At 39.5% G+C, this 12,841-nt stretch overlaps 1 protein-coding gene across 1 annotated transcript in view; it reads left to right on the plus strand.

The window, feature by feature from the left end:
- Positions 1-2,409: 2,409 nt before the first annotated feature.
- The window catches only part of LOC309483819 (uncharacterized protein), a 49,202-nt gene continuing 38,770 nt past the window's right edge, over positions 2,410-12,841 (plus strand). The window contains exon 1 of the mRNA XM_082149858.1: positions 2,410-2,434. The gene's annotated coding sequence lies outside the window, so the exon portion shown is untranslated. The remainder of the gene's footprint in view (positions 2,435-12,841) is intronic.

Below are 12,841 nucleotides of genomic sequence, written 5' to 3' on the forward strand. Positions count from 1 at the left end.
AGGAAAATAAGTATTTGAACACCCTGCTATTTTGCAAGTTCTCCCACTTATCATGGAGGGGTCTGAAATTGTCATCGTAGGTGCATGTCCACTGTGAGAGACATAATCTAAAAAAAAAAATCCAGAAATCACAATGTCTGATTTTTTAACTATTTATTTGTATGATACAGCTGCAATTAAGTATTTGAACACCTGAGAAAATCAATGTTAATATTTGGTACAGTAGCCTTTGTTTGCAATTACAGAGGTCAAACTGTAAAAAAACTGAAAGTTTTTCACCAGGTTTCCACACACTGCAGGAGGGATTTTGGTCCACTCCTCCACACAGATCTTCTCTAGATCAGTCAGGTTTCTGGGCTGTCGCTGAGAAACACGGAGTTTGAGCTCCCTCCAAAGATTCTCTATTGGGTTTAGGTCTGGAGACTGGCTAGGCCACGCCAGAACCTTGATATGCTTCTTACAGAGCCACTCCTTGGTTATCCTGGCTGTGTGCTTCGGGTCATTGTCATGTTGGAAGACCCAGCCTCGACCCATCTTCAATGCTCTAACTGAGGGAAGGAGGTTGTTCCCCAATATCTCGCAATACATGGCCCCGGTTATCCTCTCCTTAATACAGTGCAGTCGCCCTGTCCCATGTGCAGAAAAACACCCCCAAAGCATGATGCTACCACCCCCATGCTTCACAGTAGGGATGGTGTTCTTGGGATGGTACTCATCATTCTTCTTCCTCCAAACACGTTTAGTGGAATTATGACCAAAAAGTTCTATTTTGGTCTCATCTGACCACATGACTTTCTCCCATGACTCCTCTGGATCATCCAAATGGTCATTGGCAAACTTAAGATGGGCCTTGACATGTGCTGGTTTAAGCAGGGGAACCTTCCGTGCCATGCATGATTTCAAACCATGACGTCTTAGTGTATTACCAACAGTAACCTTGGAAACGGTGGTCCCAGCTCTTTTCAGGTCATTGACCAGCTCCTCCCGTGTAGTTCTGGGCTGATTTCTCACCTTTCTTAGGATCATTGAGACCCCACGAGGTGAGATCTTGCATGGAGCCCCAGTCCGAGGGAGATTGACAGTCATGTTTAGCTCCTTCCATTTTCTAATGATTGCTCCAACAGTGGACCTTTTTTCACCAAGCTGCTTGGCAATTTCCCCGTAGGCCTTTCCAGCCTTGTGGAGGTGTAAAATTTTGTCTCTAGTGTCTTTGGACCGCTCTTTGGTCTTGGCCATGTTAGTAGTTGGATTCTTACTGATTGTATGGGGTGGACAGGTGTCTTTATGCAGCTAACGACCTCAAACAGGTGCATCTAATTTAGGATAATAAATGGAGTGGAGGTGGACATTTTAAAGGCAGACTAACAGGTCTTTGAGGGTCAGAATTCTAGCTGATAGACAGGTGTTCAAATACTTATTTGCAGCTGTATCATACAAATAAATAGTTAAAAAATCATATATTGTGATTTCTGGATTATTATTATTTTTTGATTATGTCTCTCACAGTGGACATGCACCTACGATGACAATTTCAGACCCCTCCATGATTTCCAAGTGGGAGAACTTGCAAAATAGCAGGGTGTTCAAATACTTATTTTCCTCACTGTATGTAGGTACCAGTGGAGCAGAAGTAAAATGTGTTCAGCAGTTCTGGTGAAAATGTCAGTTTGCCCTGTAATAATGCTCTGTCTGACTGCACATCAACTACATGGATCTATAGAGCTGGTAAGTCCCGCCCCTTCCGCTAACCCCACTGGACCTCTAGGTTGAAAAATCGTCAATGCAAGTTAATGGGAGAAAATAATTATTTTCTGGTCCCGTTTGAATTTTGCCATGAATGTGAACATATGTTGTCTGTGAATTTTTTATATAATTTTTCGTGTGAAGAATTCTACAATTTAGCGGGTAGAAGTTTGATATGGTTAGACTTTGTGTGAGAGCACTTTGTGGACTACAACCTAGTTTTTACATCAGACGGGAATCTGAAGAAAGAACAGCCAATTTGGTTTGAATGGTGACATTTGGGTACAAAACACACAGGCATCTCGATCTGTCTCCATAGATTATCGCAGCATTAGCACCGTGATTTGACAAGTGGAGGGAAAATGTGTTATGGGGTGACGTTGTAGTCTTTCTCGTTATGTCTTTTCCACAACTGCTAGCCAAAGAATCATACAATATACTGTCAAACTCGTAACATGAAAAATTATATAAAAAATTCACAGACAACATATGTTCACATTCATGGCACGATTCAAACGGAACCAGAAAATAATTATTTTCTCACATTCACTTGCATTGACGATTTTTCAACCCAGAGGTCCAGTGGGTTTTTTACGGATGGGCGGGACTTACCAGCTCTATACCAGACTTTCAGAGACAGTTGAACTGATTAATTTAGGGAAAGAAGAATGACATAGAGAGACGTGAGAGACTGAGTTTGGGGTCTGACTGCTCTTTGAACATCAAGAAAGTCACACAAGAAGATTATGGGCTTGATCAAAACAGTTCTCTTTTGGATATATAATGAGATATTCTGTAGCCTACTGATTATCAGTTTGTTGCATGTTTAGACCTTGTATGTGTGTTACACAACACATGTTGCACTTAACGATCACAGTGGGGATTGATATGGTAGTGGACCATGATGGTCATAGAAGTAGTGAAGGAGCAGTACCCCCCAATTATGGTGGGGTAATTCGCACTCTGCTCTCACTGCAAAAAACGCATCATGTGTGATCGGCCCCTGTGTCTACCAAAGCGTTTTTTTCACGCGGCTGGCGTATTTTTTCAATTGTTTTCAATGGGAGCGCTGCGTTTTTAAAACGCCATGAGCGTCTTTTTCTCTCTGAAGCGCTGAGCGTTCAAGCGGGAAGGAAGTCGACCGGAAGTTGAAGCCGGCCGCGTGCCACCATCTTGTAGCAGAACTTCACCTGCTGTTAGCATCCCATTGACTCCCATTCATTTTGGCGTCACTTTGACAGCGAATAACTTCACATCTGAGGCGTTTAAAGACTCCATTTGTCCATTATTTATTTCTAAAAAAACACGACAATGTATAAAATGCTCCATTACCTTGTAGCTTATGTTATGGCCCCGTAGAAGCAGTTTTTGTAAAAGTAGGCTAACGATTGCGTCATAACCATGCGACTCTCTGTCGCACAGTAGAGAGATTACCGTATGGACAGGAGGAGAAGCTCGTGGGCAATCGGGGACAGGGGCGTCGTAAAGGGGGGGTAAAGGGTACCGAGTACCCAGGGCCCGAGGCAGGGGGGGGCCCTTAGAAGTCAGTTTTCTATACATACATATATATGCACTAACATTTGTATAGCATTTATGTACAAATAAAAAAAGTTCCTGTGCAAAACTAAACTTGTAGTTAGGCACTGGTTTGGTATAAAAAAAGTCATTTTCATGCTGTGCAGGGCCCCACCACCCCTCTCGAATCAATGTAAATGGTACAACCCGCAGTTCAGGTGCTTCTGCTGTGGACCTGCGGTGAATCAGTTGATGAGACAGGAGCTGGAGTGAGCCGTGATAGGAACTAGGAAGACAGGGGAAGAGTCATGTCTTTCCTTAAGAAAGGAAAATCAGGGGCTCAAAAACGAAAAGAAAAGAAGATTAAAGAGAGAAAGGCAAATGAGGGCAAGCAGTTGCTCACTCAGTTTTTTGAAAAGAAAGGTGAGCTCCAAATGCATCATCGAGCATTGACATTGTTTTAACATAAATATCTACTCCAGGTAGAATTGCATACATTTATGTTCGTACTCTATTTGAATAATATACCAATTCTTTATAGTATCACACCCTACATAGCGAGCAAACAATGTTTCTGGGTAAATAACGGAGTGAGAAGCAGACGGAGGCGGAGCTGGGAGCTCAACACACTGCCACTCCAGGCAGCTGCGCAGCTTGTCTCCTCTTCTGCTGCAGTTCTCCCCAGAGTCAGAAGTTTACATGAAAACACTGTATATTTCCCTCCATTGTCAAAATCTAACACCCGCGAAAACACAGATCGTTAGCGCCTATTTTACCGCAATGTTATGCAAATTAGCTCGCGCACGCTCTTACATTAAGTACAGGATTGTTCTCAGTTTAATGCACATCTTAATGATTGAAAATGACTTATTTTAAAAACGTAATTCAAAGACTGAATGTCTAGTTTGGCGGTTAGTGTACCCTGTGATTCTATAGTCTGCATTTAGGGTGGATTGCCCTAATGTGGGACACTGCCTAATGTGGGACACCTAAGCTCCAGTGGGTGTGGCTCTTCCCCAAACTAATGAATGTCACTGAAACTATGGGAAAGCCAAAGCTGTAGTGTCATGTGAACAAAATCATATAACCTTTGACCTGTCCAGTCATAAATTAGGGCGGGGCAATCATCAAACAGGAAGTACTTGCTGTGAAAGCTGCAAGAAGGTCAGTGACATACAATTTTGACCAAATTAGTGTTAAGGGTATAAATTAATCATTATCAAAATAATCATGCTGCTTTTTATCTTAACGTGTTTATAAAATGTTTGTTCATTAAAAAATAGTATAGCATAGTATATATTTAAGCTATATATTTGTTTTTTAATACATTTTTCTATTGTCCCACTTTAGGACAGGTAGTGTCCTAATGTGGGACTGTATGATTAGCCTAATGTGGGACAATTGTAAAGCTACATGCCAGTCAAGAATGTGTGGTGAAGCATGGTTTATGCAGCAGTAATGGTTATTTACATGTTCTTAGTGATCTTTTGCAGTATTAAAATACTTTATTACTACAGATATTTAAGGGCAAGGGACATTTATACTGCGGTTTGAGGGACATTTTTACTGCGGTTTGAAGGTTGTGTGTGTGTGTGTGTGTGCTGTGTTTGTGTGTGTGTTTTTTCATCTGTTGTTGTTTGATATATTGTAATAGGCCTATGCAACATTTTATATATTTACCTTTAAATAGCCTATAGGCTACTTCACGAGTTCATGACTTATTAACTTCTGCAGGCCATTTGTTATCTGCTGTTTTTTTCATCTGTTGTTGTTTGATATATTGTAATAAGCCTATGCAACATTTTATATATTTACCTTTAAATATAGGCTACTTCACGAGTTCATAATAAATACATTCATAATAATAAGTTAATAATAAATTCATGCATGCAAAACCATAATGTTGTTTTATTTGCTTGATGATACTCAATTGTCCAACGTTCATCTTAAACCTTGGTTTTATGACAGGAACAACATTGCAAATGGTAAAATGACTGAACATAAAAATAAAGAATTAAAGAAATAGACAGAATTACTTATTGAGGACGTTTTACTATTATTCATGAATGAAGGTGCACCAGTTTAGACCTTTTAACATAGACTTTACAGTGTCCCACATTAGGCAAATGACTGTCCCACATTAGGAAGCTGCACATTTTCTCAGACAATTAGGCACTAAAAGCACTGATATCTGTATAATTTATTTTATGAATGTGTTATCTGCATTTTCTCTTTTGATTTGATTAGAAAACCCCCTGAGGATTCCAAAAAGGTATTGGATGTGGATTTAATGTATGGTCTTCACATCGTAATACTCTACAAAAGTCTGAAAAGCAAAAAATGTCCCACATTAGGGCAATCCACCCTATTTTAAACAGACAAATAATCATCAATTATCTTGTACTTTTGACAATAAAACAAAAATATATTAATCAGAGTGTGGCTTATTTTGTTTACATTTTAAGTGTTTTTATGATAAAAATGCAATACCCCACCCATTGGTATCACTATGGTATTTGGTACGGGGGCCCAGCAAGATGGTTTGTACCCAGGGCCCAAAATTTGGTGCTACGCCCCTGATCGGGGAGACGTGGAGGCAAAGTGACAAAATAATGAATCAGAATACCTAGCAAAAGTTTCTCCTGCTCCTAGCTCATAGACACCTCCTACTCACGCTCTCCGTCTCTGCAAGATTCGGAAGGGAATGATTCAGATTTCTCATGCCACAGCCACTAGAAGACAGACGGGTTGCTCACGTCACATCTACGTCGTCAAGCTTGGTTTGAGTCTGCGCGTCAGGAACGGAAGTCCTAAAAAATCGCTAAAAATGGGCTTCACTTGTCTCAATTGAGTTCCAATGAGATGGCTCTGTCCACTTCTTATACTGTCTATGTGAGCGTTTGCCGTCTTTTACAGGTCACAGAGAGTTGAAGAATGTTCAACTCTGGTTAAAACGCAGCGCTCATCACTGTCACTTTTTACCCAACCGTCCAATCACAGTGGAGGAGGGGCGGGAGTTTTGTTTGTATTCTGTTTTATTTGTATTATTAATAAAAGCCCTGCATTCTTCTGCGATTGAGTCCTCGCTCATCCCTCATCCACATCCCTGACACAAAACAAGTGCATTTTTATTTTGGAAACCTGGCTAAATGAATAAATCCTGTTATTCATGGATCAGACAATCAGTTTAATCTCGGAGACCAAATACACACACCAAACATTATAGTAAGTAGATGCACTGATTTGAGATGGATCCCCTATTGATTATATAAAATAAGAGAAAGGGATTGTAAATCCACCTGATCAGTTTCCACTGACATTTTAATAATGTTTAATACAATGTAAGAATATTACATCATATGATGAGAGTACACACATCTGGTGTGTGTGTGTGCGCGCAGAGAAAACAAGTCTTTACTGTTTCCTCCAATACATTATTTAAGCAACATATGAACATTATTATTTTTCCCATACCACCGTTGTTTCCCCAATTAGTCTGAATATTGATTGATACTCTTTGCGTAATCTTTGGGTTTATTTGAGCAGTGTGGCTGTGAGCTGTGCACTTAATGTTGTACTAGCCTACATGTTTTCCACAGTATTTTCAGAGCTGTGAGCTCACAGTTACACTAGATTTAGAAACATGTGACTGCTCAGTGTGGGAAATCGTTTAGTTTGACCACACTTCAACCCAGGGGCGTCGTAAAGGGGGGGTAAAGGGTACCGAGTACCCAGGGCCCGAGGCAGGGGGGGGCCCTTAGAAGTCAGTTTTCTATACATACATATATATGCACTAACATTTGTATAGCATTTATGTACAAATAAAAAAAGTTCCTGTGCAAAACTAAACTTGTAGTTAGGCACTGGTTTGGTATAAAAAAAGTCATTTTCATGCTGTGCAGGGCCCCACCACCCCTCTCGAATCAATGTAAATGGTACAACCCGCAGTTCAGGTGCTTCTGCTGTGGACCTGCGGTGAATCAGTTGATGAGACAGGAGCTGGAGTGAGCCGTGATAGGAACTAGGAAGACAGGGGAAGAGTCATGTCTTTCCTTAAGAAAGGAAAATCAGGGGCTCAAAAACGAAAAGAAAAGAAGATTAAAGAGAGAAAGGCAAATGAGGGCAAGCAGTTGCTCACTCAGTTTTTTGAAAAGAAAGGTGAGCTCCAAATGCATCATCGAGCATTGACATTGTTTTAACATAAATATCTACTCCAGGTAGAATTGCATACATTTATGTTCGTACTCTATTTGAATAATATACCAATTCTTTATAGTATCACACCCTACATAGCGAGCAAACAATGTTTCTGGGTAAATAACGGAGTGAGAAGCAGACGGAGGCGGAGCTGGGAGCTCAACACACTGCCACTCCAGGCAGCTGCGCAGCTTGTCTCCTCTTCTGCTGCAGTTCTCCCCAGAGTCAGAAGTTTACATGAAAACACTGTATATTTCCCTCCATTGTCAAAATCTAACACCCGCGAAAACACAGATCGTTAGCGCCTATTTTACCGCAATGTTATGCAAATTAGCTCGCGCACGCTCTTACATTAAGTACAGGATTGTTCTCAGTTTAATGCACATCTTAATGATTGAAAATGACTTATTTTAAAAACGTAATTCAAAGACTGAATGTCTAGTTTGGCGGTTAGTGTACCCTGTGATTCTATAGTCTGCATTTAGGGTGGATTGCCCTAATGTGGGACACTGCCTAATGTGGGACACCTAAGCTCCAGTGGGTGTGGCTCTTCCCCAAACTAATGAATGTCACTGAAACTATGGGAAAGCCAAAGCTGTAGTGTCATGTGAACAAAATCATATAACCTTTGACCTGTCCAGTCATAAATTAGGGCGGGGCAATCATCAAACAGGAAGTACTTGCTGTGAAAGCTGCAAGAAGGTCAGTGACATACAATTTTGACCAAATTAGTGTTAAGGGTATAAATTAATCATTATCAAAATAATCATGCTGCTTTTTATCTTAACGTGTTTATAAAATGTTTGTTCATTAAAAAATAGTATAGCATAGTATATATTTAAGCTATATATTTGTTTTTTAATACATTTTTCTATTGTCCCACTTTAGGACAGGTAGTGTCCTAATGTGGGACTGTATGATTAGCCTAATGTGGGACAATTGTAAAGCTACATGCCAGTCAAGAATGTGTGGTGAAGCATGGTTTATGCAGCAGTAATGGTTATTTACATGTTCTTAGTGATCTTTTGCAGTATTAAAATACTTTATTACTACAGATATTTAAGGGCAAGGGACATTTATACTGCGGTTTGAGGGACATTTTTACTGCGGTTTGAAGGTTGTGTGTGTGTGTGTGTGTGCTGTGTTTGTGTGTGTGTTTTTTCATCTGTTGTTGTTTGATATATTGTAATAGGCCTATGCAACATTTTATATATTTACCTTTAAATAGCCTATAGGCTACTTCACGAGTTCATGACTTATTAACTTCTGCAGGCCATTTGTTATCTGCTGTTTTTTTCATCTGTTGTTGTTTGATATATTGTAATAAGCCTATGCAACATTTTATATATTTACCTTTAAATATAGGCTACTTCACGAGTTCATAATAAATACATTCATAATAATAAGTTAATAATAAATTCATGCATGCAAAACCATAATGTTGTTTTATTTGCTTGATGATACTCAATTGTCCAACGTTCATCTTAAACCTTGGTTTTATGACAGGAACAACATTGCAAATGGTAAAATGACTGAACATAAAAATAAAGAATTAAAGAAATAGACAGAATTACTTATTGAGGACGTTTTACTATTATTCATGAATGAAGGTGCACCAGTTTAGACCTTTTAACATAGACTTTACAGTGTCCCACATTAGGCAAATGACTGTCCCACATTAGGAAGCTGCACATTTTCTCAGACAATTAGGCACTAAAAGCACTGATATCTGTATAATTTATTTTATGAATGTGTTATCTGCATTTTCTCTTTTGATTTGATTAGAAAACCCCCTGAGGATTCCAAAAAGGTATTGGATGTGGATTTAATGTATGGTCTTCACATCGTAATACTCTACAAAAGTCTGAAAAGCAAAAAATGTCCCACATTAGGGCAATCCACCCTATTTTAAACAGACAAATAATCATCAATTATCTTGTACTTTTGACAATAAAACAAAAATATATTAATCAGAGTGTGGCTTATTTTGTTTACATTTTAAGTGTTTTTATGATAAAAATGCAATACCCCACCCATTGGTATCACTATGGTATTTGGTACGGGGGCCCAGCAAGATGGTTTGTACCCAGGGCCCAAAATTTGGTGCTACGCCCCTGATCGGGGAGACGTGGAGGCAAAGTGACAAAATAATGAATCAGAATACCTAGCAAAAGTTTCTCCTGCTCCTAGCTCATAGACACCTCCTACTCACGCTCTCCGTCTCTGCAAGATTCGGAAGGGAATGATTCAGATTTCTCATGCCACAGCCACTAGAAGACAGACGGGTTGCTCACGTCACATCTACGTCGTCAAGCTTGGTTTGAGTCTGCGCGTCAGGAACGGAAGTCCTAAAAAATCGCTAAAAATGGGCTTCACTTGTCTCAATTGAGTTCCAATGAGATGGCTCTGTCCACTTCTTATACTGTCTATGTGAGCGTTTGCCGTCTTTTACAGGTCACAGAGAGTTGAAGAATGTTCAACTCTGGTTAAAACGCAGCGCTCATCACTGTCACTTTTTACCCAACCGTCCAATCACAGTGGAGGAGGGGCGGGAGTTTTGTTTGTATTCTGTTTTATTTGTATTATTAATAAAAGCCCTGCATTCTTCTGCGATTGAGTCCTCGCTCATCCCTCATCCACATCCCTGACACAAAACAAGTGCATTTTTATTTTGGAAACCTGGCTAAATGAATAAATCCTGTTATTCATGGATCAGACAATCAGTTTAATCTCGGAGACCAAATACACACACCAAACATTATAGTAAGTAGATGCACTGATTTGAGATGGATCCCCTATTGATTATATAAAATAAGAGAAAGGGATTGTAAATCCACCTGATCAGTTTCCACTGACATTTTAATAATGTTTAATACAATGTAAGAATATTACATCATATGATGAGAGTACACACATCTGGTGTGTGTGTGTGCGCGCAGAGAAAACAAGTCTTTACTGTTTCCTCCAATACATTATTTAAGCAACATATGAACATTATTATTTTTCCCATACCACCGTTGTTTCCCCAATTAGTCTGAATATTGATTGATACTCTTTGCGTAATCTTTGGGTTTATTTGAGCAGTGTGGCTGTGAGCTGTGCACTTAATGTTGTACTAGCCTACATGTTTTCCACAGTATTTTCAGAGCTGTGAGCTCACAGTTACACTAGATTTAGAAACATGTGACTGCTCAGTGTGGGAAATCGTTTAGTTTGACCACACTTCAACCCACACTGACTAGATCATCTCTGAATCCAGTTTAGACTAGTGGGTGTGAATTCTATTTGTAGTTCCTCATCTTTCTTTTAGCAAGTTGCTTCCACTGAATTTTGTGTTGGTCGGGAATTAAGTTTGAATGAAGTCTTCTGATCTGTGTGTGAGTATTTATGTTCATCGTTATTTAACATGTTTCTTCTATAAATCATTACTCAGGTGGCTCAGGGGATAGCACAGTCGCCTCACAGCAAGAAGGTCCCTGGTTTGAGTCCCTACTGAACCAGGAGACCTTTTTGTGTGGAGTTTTCATGTTCTCACTGTGTCAGTGTGGGTTTTCCCACAATCCAAAGACGTGCAATATAGGTAATTTAATCTCAAGCCCCTATGATAATCCGTATGAAGAATGAATGGATGGATGTATAATAATCATCCAGATGTGCTGTGTTTCAGAGTGGATGAGATTTATGAGATGAGAGTTTGAAGATCAGCTCTGTTTATTCTTGCAGCTATTTGCGTTGTGATTTCTGAGTGGCGTGTTACATACTGTATTATTTCTGAATGCACTAATACTGGGCGTAGCGGCACACGAAGAAATACAGCGGGGGAAATAAGTATTGAACACGTCATCATTTTTCTCAGTAAATATATTTCCAAAGGTGCTATTGACATGACATTTTCACCAGATGTTGGTAACAACCCAAGTAAGCCATACATACAAAAATAAGTTCAGAAATTAAGTTATGTGTAATAATGTGAAATGACACAGGGAAAAAGTATTGAACACATGAAGAAAGGGAGGCACAAAAAGGCATGGAAAGCCAAGACAACTGCTGAAAACTTACAGTAATTAAAAAGCAATCCAGCCCCCTGTCAGTGGAAATTAATAACAGCTGGTTCAGTCCCAAATGATGGCCTACAAAAAGGTCTCATTGCCAAGGTGTCACACAAGACACATCTCATGATGGGTAAAAGCAAAGAGCTGTCTCAAGACCCTCGCAACCTAATTGTTGCAAAACATAATGATGGCATTGGTTATAGGCGCCATTCTAAGCTTCTGAATGGTCCAGTGAGCACTTTTGGGGCCATAATACGGAAGTGGAAAGACAATAATTTCACCATAAATTTGCCTCGACCAGTGCTCCTCGCAAGATTTCTGATAGAGGAGTGAAAAGAATAATCAGAAGAGTTGTCCAAGAGCCAACACCAAGTTGTATGGTGTTTTTAGGGTAATGTGCACTGCCATTTCTCCTCCAAATATGGTGTGTATTATGGCATCCAAACAGTTCAATTTTGCTCTCATGTGACCACACCATATTCTCCCAGTATTTCACTGGCTTTTCCAAATGCTGTGCAGCAAACTTTAAATGAGCTTCAACATGCTTTTTTTCAGTAATGGAGTCTTGCGTGGTGAGCGTGCATACAGGCCATGGCGGTGGAGTGCATTACTTACTGTTTTCTTTGAGACAACAGTACCTGCTATCTGCAGGTCTTTTTGAAGCTCTCCACAAGTGATCCTTGGCTCTTGGACAACTCTTCTGATTATTCTTTTCACTCCTCTATCAGAAATCTTGCGAGGAGCACTGGTCGAGGCAAATTTATGGTAAAATGATTGTCTTTCCACTTCCGTATTATGGCCCCAAAAGTGCTCACTGGACCATTCAGAAGCTTAGAATGGCGCCTATAACCAATGCCATCATTATGTTTTGCAACAATTAGGTTTTTTGCGCCTCCCTTTCTTCATGTGTTCAATACTTTTTCCCTGTGTAATTTCACATTATTACACATAACTTAATTTCTGAACTTATTTTTGTTTGTTTCTTTGTATGTATGGCTTACTTGGGTTGTTACCAACATCTGGTGAAAATGTCATGTCAATAGCACCTTTGGAAATATATTTACTGAGAAAAATGATGACGTGTTCAATACTTATTTCCCCCGCTGTATGTTGCATATTTCTTTTCATCTTAAGAGTATGTTGGTTATTTTAACAACTCCACAAATGTTTTCTCTGATAAAAACACTAGTTTATTCTGGGTAACATGCAGATTGCCTTCAGGCTTAAGCAAAGAAAAAAAAGAATGAAATCTTTCATACACAATATATAACATAATGATCACTCATATTTTTTTTTCAGGTACCAGTGGAGTGGATGTGACTCGTGTGTTCTGG

Source organism: Leuciscus leuciscus (genome assembly GCF_965113295.1).
Source record: "Leuciscus leuciscus genome assembly, chromosome: 20".
Classification (NCBI taxonomy): Eukaryota; Metazoa; Chordata; class Actinopteri; order Cypriniformes; family Leuciscidae; genus Leuciscus; species Leuciscus leuciscus.